The sequence below is a fragment of a genome, unplaced genomic scaffold, assembly GCF_019419815.1.
Source record: "Pyrus x bretschneideri cultivar Hongxiangsu unplaced genomic scaffold, Pyrus_bretschneideri_v1 Contig78, whole genome shotgun sequence".
NCBI lineage: Eukaryota > Viridiplantae > Streptophyta > Magnoliopsida > Rosales > Rosaceae > Pyrus > Pyrus x bretschneideri.
In genome coordinates this window covers 1,675,195-1,683,302 of record NW_025999818.1, presented here as the reverse complement: position 1 = coordinate 1,683,302, position 8,108 = coordinate 1,675,195, and positions in this window count along the sequence as shown.

Genomic DNA, 8,108 nt, shown 5'->3' with positions numbered 1-8,108 from the left:
TATGCAACACAAAAAATGACAAGGAAATGCTTATGCAAATTCCGATTTGCTGACATTGAAACATACATGGCAAACAATAAGCTAATCAGATTATGCAAGAAATCTTAATCAATTGAGACAATAAATAATTAGGAACCAAGAAGGAAAAGACGGAAAAGAAAAAGAATTAGGAGATGAATTTTTTTATAGGAGAATGTTGTGACAGCCCGTCCCGAAAATTTTAAAAACGTACGCGTGAAAAGACGATTTTGCCCCTAGCGAGATTTTTCGTTGTGTGGTTGTTCTTTTTGGTTTGTGTGGCTGGTTTTGCACCACACACCTCCCCACACTCACCCTCACCTTTCCTCAGCCCTGTACCCCCTACCCCGAGTCCCTTTCCCTTCCATTATCATCACCATCGTACGGACACACACACACACCCATTAAATATTCACAGATCGAAGAAACAAAATACATATCCATGCTCGTGAGGCTCGTAGGAGTCCAACCATACCCATTTCAGGTAAGGTTACCTTCGTTTTCAAGTCGAACTCGGGTTGCCCGATTTTGGTACTGTTCATGCACACGTGATTTCTCACGATTTTGGGAATTTCAAGCTTGTAGGAAGCTTGGTGAGGTCCCTAGGAGGCTCGGAGTGGTTCGTTTGAAGGTTTTGGATGTCGGGATTGTGAGTTTCGAAGTTGGCCGGAAAGGGTGGAGTTTTTCAGGTGAGATTTCGTGGATTTTAGCACTTGAAAGTGGTATGGTTTTGTTCCTCTCGTTGTAAGCTTCATTTTGATACCAATTTTGTGAAATTTGGTTGAAAAACGAAGAAGATAGAACGATTAGAAGTTTTTCCCGATTTTCCGGCGCCGGAGTCTCGCCGGAGAAGACGACGGAATATTCGTCAGTTGGACGGAATATTCCTAACGCCGTTGACGGAAACCGTTAGGGAATAACAGAATATTCCTGACGGCGTCAACTGGCGCCATCAGCGTGCCAGGCACGGCCTGCGCGTGGCCGGCGCGTGTGGCCGTGCCTTGGCCGACGCGTGAGGGCGCATGCGACGGTGAAAAATTATTTTAAAAATATGGGGATGTTCCTGAGGTTGAGTAGATCACGTTGGTGTATTCATACACCCTATTTGAGCAATGTATGAGAAGTTATTTCTAAAGGTTGGTTATGTGCTTTAAAATTAACGTTTTTATAGTTGTTTCGCATATAGGTGAGACGTATCCCGAGGACAAGCGTGGTCACTCGAGGCAAGGGGGTTACGACCCTTCCACTTACCAGTGAGTGGGCTTTTGGTTTTCCGTATATACCTATATACTTATACTTTTCCCAGAAATTGATTTTGAATCGTTTATTCATTATACGCCATGCATTATATTGCCGTTGTTATACATTGTTAGTTGCATTTATACATATGTATATTGGTGCTGTGGACGCACAGGTGAGTGCCAGGTGAGTATAATTTCTATTTACGTTCAGTAGTAATTCTAGAGACTTAGAGAGCTCATAACCTGCACCCCCGGTGTTAGTGCTCCCGCCCAGAGTAGGGCACAGTCCTTCACGTGATGTTCACCTCCCGCACCACACGCTCATCTTGGATCCAAGTTAGGTGCACAGTCCTGTCGTACAGACCACTTTAGGTGGTTCCGACTCGTAGGTGACCCGCGATTATTCGCCCAGCCTTCACGTGATCGTAGCACTTGAGCGTACTTATATTACACCCAGACCTGTCGTACAGACCACTTTAGGTGGTTCCGACTCGTGTGCAGGTATAGTTAGTGAGATGGAGATTCGAGCTCTAGATTCGGCCGTACAGGTCACATTAGGTGACTCCGGCTGACAGTTACATGGTATTGATTTGATGTTTCCTGAGCACTGGCATATTACTTCGATACATATTGCATGGCACGCTTCTCAAGCATGACTTATATATATATATGCTATTTTCTGGGAAGTATACAGGTTTTACGGCGAGGGGTTAGAACTTATTTATTGAATTGGTTTTCGAAAAGCTTTGTTTTTGCCTACTCACTCTTTTGTTTTGCGCCCCTCCAGGTTCTAGTTGGCTAGCACGTTTGGTGGCTTCCCTGATGACTTTTCCGGCATATCTGACAGACCACCACCAGCGTAGGACCACCTTCGGGTGTGCTTTTGTTGTCGTCTTTCCCTTTTGGACTGCATTAGGCTTTATACTCTGAACTTAGGGTTCACACTTACGCTTGCACTTGATTTTTATTACGTTGTGTAAAGCTAGTTTTATTTATTTGTACTATTTCTATTATTATTTTATTAGCTTCCGCACTGTGCACATGGTTACGCCACTTCCACGTGACGACCAGCATGCCCTGATCTCGATCGGGGTGTGTCAAATGTTGTACATGTATTCATGGAAGAAGGAAAAGACGAAAAAAAAGGAGATGATGAAGGAGCCAAAATTAACTTGAAATATCAATCATTCTTATTTATGCAGACAATGGGGGTTCCAAAAATTACCTCAGAGAGATGAACAATATGCAAAATACCAATAAAATGATAAATAAATAAAAAAAGATCCATTTTAATTCAACAAACCCTCAATATAAATCACATCCATTTTGATTAAAAAATTGCCTCAGAAAGAATGGAAAATCTGGATTAGAATCTTCTGATTTGGAGGGGGTTCCAACTCGAAAATGGCGAGGGCAAATCACTGTTTGGAAGAAGAAATTCATGAGGAGAACCGAAGAAAACGGAGAGAGTGTCTGATTTGGAGGAAGGGAGGAAGAAAGCAGAGCATGGAGGTGCAAGAATTTGACGGTGGGAAAGAAAGAGGTTGAGAAGTTAGAACAAATAAGAGATGAAATGGGAGTAAATGGGACGGCTAGGGTTTTGTGTTTAGAAATCTTATAAAGAATTAAAGATCCAGAATCAGGATAAATATTTTACTAATACGATTATAGCAGCACAAAGCTTGTTGTCAAGTTGGCTGAAGTAAACACTCTCAACCTGGAGGTAAGGGGTTCAAAACATCTGGCCTCTAGATTTTGAGTATTTGTATATGATTTATATAATTAAAAAATATATATATATATAAATAATTAAATATAAACCGGTTTGGTTCGATCTGATTTAGTTTCTGGACCACCAAAATTGAAATCGAATCGACCAATTTCGGTTCAGTTCGGTTTGGTTTTTTTTTTTTTCAACTTCGATTCGGTGTTTGGCTCAGTTTTTTTTGGTTTTCGGTTTTTTAAACCCACCCCTAGTCTCAATTACATCCTCATTGGTAAATTCTAAATATTCCCTAACCTTCTTTCTCTGGAATCCTTTTTCTTGTTGTACAAAGGTCCTTAAAAAATTTGGCATACTTCGGAACTTGCTTTAACACATTAAGAAGTTGAAAAGTAACTTGCACTTTTCGGAAGGTTTCTAAGTGTCTCTTTCATGATCTTCTTTCTTAGACTAAGCAAAGCTTTAAGGGAAAGTACATTTGGATTAATAAGGTTCAAAAGAATTGAATTTTGAACAATATTACTTGTGTTGATTGGCAATGGAGTGAAGGAGGCTGCGAAATTGAGCTTGGTGGTGGGCGGGGGTTGCCGCAACGATTGCTCCTTCCTTGCCATGGATGGAACATTCTCATCATCTTTAGACAACAACTGTTTGTCCTTTTTTTTTTGCTTGTTTGGATGTCTTTAGCTCACTTCCAACCTCCTTACCATTTCTCAAAGTGAACCTTTAGTGGGGGTTGCCGCAATGATTGCTCCTTCCTTGCCATGGTTGGAACATTCTCATCATCTTTAGACAACAACTGTTCGTCCTTTTTTTTTTTTTTGCTTGTTTGGACGTCTTTGTCTCACTTCCAACCTCCGTAACATTTCTTATAGTGAACCTTTAGCGGTCTCAAACCTCTTGTCGGATTGACAATAAGTGAGCTAAGAAGTTTGTCTTGCCCTCAAATTTGTCCCATGAATTCCGCTATTTTCGCATTTGATTTTTCAACTTTGCCATCTATCAAATTTAATTCTTCATGTTGACCATCTTTTTAGCTTGGTTTTGTAGACCCTACGTCCAAGCCGTTAGTGTTTGAAGAATTTTGTCATGATCAACATATATACTTGGATTTGGATCAAATTGTTGTGGGGGAATTTGTGGTGGCTGCATAGTTTTTGATAAAACCCTTGAGGTGGTTGCCAAAATCCTCCTTGTTGAATTTGTTGAGGTTCCCTCCACTTGAAATTTGGATGATCTATCCAACCCGGATTGTGAGTGTTGAAAAACGGATCGTTCGCTATGACAACTTGAAAACACAAAGGGCTTGAAAGCCCAATAAGCCCTTAAGGCCAGCCATATAGAGAGGGGTAGTGAACTTGCCTTAATTGCAAGTTTGCCACTCCATTGTGAGGTGGCATAAAGGCAACTTTATAACCATTTCATCCTTAGGGTTTCTTTTGGAGAAAAGATGAGAACACAAGCTCCCTTTTCTCTCTAAAAGGCCGGCCACCCTAGAGGAACATAGCTAGCAATCTTACTTCCTTTAGGTCACTCATCTCTTCATCAATGCTCTCCTTGGTGTGGAGACTTAGAGGTTCTCTATTTTGGGAACTTGGAGAATCCATTCATCCATCCTCCTCCAAGAAATCCATGGAGCTAAGAAGTAAGGAATGAAGGCCCTCTATCTTGGGTGATTAGCCTTTGCTTATGCAAAGAGGAATCAACAAAGGTATAAGATTTCTCAATTCACTTCGATTTTTGAGTTGAGTCTTGGTTCACCATAACTACTAGGCTCTGAATTTCATGGGTAAAGTTTTGTTTGTGAGTGCATACAAGCATGATTCCGCCTTTTAATTGTTAATAGAATGCATAGATGTTGCTCAAATGAACTAGTTTTCACAAATATATCCTTCAGTACCCCTCCATGTTGCAGCTACTAGAAAGGATTAACTGGAGGTATCATCCGACTGGAAGATGTTAAAAAACGCTTCTTACCTGACTGGAAGACGTTAAAAAATGCTTCTTGGGAGGCAATCCATATGTTAAAAGATGGAGACAACATAATTTTCAGCTTCTGCGACAAGATTTGTTTTCTTTTACCCTTCTCTTTATTTTTTTTATTTTGTCATAATTGTCTCGTTTTGTGAGTCTTATTTGAGTTTTATTTTTGAAACATTATTGTTGCTAGTATGTCTTTTATTGCTTTCTTGTTTGAGTTTGATTTTTGAAACATTGAGGACAATGTTTAGTTTATGTGTGCGTGTGTGCGCGCGCACGTGTGTGTTTTGGGGGGCGGGGCTAGAGGGCAGGGGGTAGACTTAACAATTTCTTACATGACCCGTTAACACGACACGAAAATAACGGGTTTCAGGTTAACAAGATAACTAATCGGATCATTATCGGGTCACGCAATAATAAACTATTAATAACGGGTCCTTAACAGGTTTATACAAAAGTGACACATGGGTAACCTATTTCGACACGATAAGAAAAAAGTTATTTTGATGATTTTAATTTTTTAAACTACTAAAAAAAAACTTACTATAAAATACAATAGATATAATGAATATGTATATATTGTTTATTAATTATTATTCTATTATTATTCTATATAAATTTTAAAATTTAAGTTTTATTTATTTATTTATTTTTATAGGCAAAGATTGAGATTAAAAATTGTGACATCCCACATCACCCATGGGAGTGATCCTTATATGTATATTCACATCCCTACCTAGCACGAGCCTTTTGGGAGCTCACTGGCTTCGTGTTCTATCAGAACTCCGAAGTTAAGCGAGTAGCGCGCGAGAGCACTCCCATGATGGGTGACTCATTGGGAAGTTCTCGTGTGAGTTCCCAGAAACAAAACCGTGAGGGTGTGCTGGGGCCCAAAGCGGACAATATCGTGCTACGGTGGAGTCGGTCACGGGAAGTGGTCCTGCCCGGGCCGGGATGTGACAATTTGGTATCAGAGCCTAACCCTGGCCGTGGTGTGCCAACAAGGACGTCGGGCCCCTAAAGGGGGTGGATTGTGACATCCCACATCACCCAGGGGAGTGATCCTTATATGTATATTCTCATCCCTACCTAGCATGAGGTTTTTTGGGATCTCATTGGCTTCGAGTTCCATGGGAACTCCGAAGTTAAGCGAGTAGCGCGCAAGAACATTCCCAGGATAGGTGACCCATCGGGAAGTTCTCGTGTGAGTTTCCAAAAACAAAACCGTGAAGGCGTGGTCGGGGCCTAAAGCGGACAATATCGTGCTACGGTGATGGACCGGGCCCGGGAAGTGGTCCCCCCCGGGCCAGGATGTGAAAAAAATCATAAAACACATTAAAAAATAAAAATATCAAGTAATTTAAAAATACCAAACACATTAAAAAATTATAATAATTAATTTACATGTACAAAAAATATGCAAACGCTCGTAGTTGCATCCTCTACGCTTGAACGATGGGTATATGATCGTTTGAATTTTTAAAACCATACAAACTCTCATGAATAGTATTTTTAAGGGAGTTCAAAATAAACAAAATTTATAATCATTAATGTAAAAGTCTGAAAGATGTGAAAGCATAACAAACGTTCATAATTGCATCCTCAACGCTTAGACGATGGTTACATGGTCGTTTAGATTCTTAAAACCCTCCAAATCTCATGAACAGTGTTTTTTTATTTGAGTGCAAAATTAATAAAATTAATAATAATTATTGTAGAAGTGTGAAAAATGTAATCACTCATAATGAAAAGCTTTACAACTTTCATGAAGGGGTCAACTCCGAAATTTAGTATTATGTTTACATTTTTTTGGGTCAAATTATGTTTTTCATTTTCATTTTTATTGATTTAAAATATATTTTTCTTAACGGGTAACGGGTCGGGTCATATTAACTGATAATATTAATGCGTTGCTTTCGGATCGGGTCATACTACCCGTTTACTTTACACGACACTGACTCGTTAAGCTATCGGGTACGACACAAACACGAGAAACACGACCCGAATGCCAGGTCTAGCAAGGGGGGATTAAACGTATTGCTTTACATGATTTTTCTTTGATTTTCACTACCTATCGCTACTAATATTGTTGTTCACTGCTTTGAATTGTGTTCCTTTGCTTTTAATTAGGAAAACTAAGCATTCTCTCTTATTAATAGTAAAGATAGTTGATAAAAAAAATATTACAATATATAGTTGACAAAAAATTATTTTATAGTTAGTTGACTAAAAATCTAGTAGTATAGATTGATATAGATAAATAAAATTGAATAAATTGATATAGATAAGTAAAATTGAATCAGAAATTTTCTTTTTTCATATACTAAGATACAAGATGTTTGTGATTTGCCTAAATTAGTTTGTAAAGTATTCTTATTCATAATCATTGAACAAACACATTTTTTTTAGCAAACGATACTATCTACATTAAAGGGGTAGAGGAGTAGGCTAAGCCTCACAATGGGTTAGTAATAATGTGGTTCAAATTCGTCTTTAGCGAGAATCGAATCTAAGACCTCTCACTTACCCAAAAAACACATTTTAAAGGGTTAGTTGTTATCAATAAGTTGTGATACCTATTAAGAAAATCCTCTTTGTCAATAAAAAAGGATGAAAAGAAGATTTAATCATTTATTCACCATTCAATAAGAATATTAAAAAAAAAAAAATCATAGCCATTAAGGTAATTTCATAGAAAAGTTTTCAGTATTTTTTCTCCCCCCTCGCCAACATATCACCAAAGCATCCCACCCCACATCTCTCTCTCTCTCTCTCTCTCTCTCTCTCTAAATTTTCACACATGATGTGCGCGCATTTTCTAGTAATCACAGAGAAAACATTGTTTTTAAAGGGTTAGTTGCAAATGTAGAACGATTTTCACAATTTGATGTGGTAGAGACATGATACAAACGTAATTTGCATAGTTAAATTTCCTTAAGGATTATTTGATTACTTCTTGTCCCAATGTTAAATGCCAAAATAATCTCACCAATATGAGTTTTAGATGAATTCCGCTTCCAAACTTAGGATTTTTAGACACCGTCGCATTGGTAGATCCAATTAATAAAATCTTATAGGATATTAAAATTTGCAAACCTAGCTTGGCAAGTAAGTTAATTCTATGAAAGACAATGTCGCATTTGGTA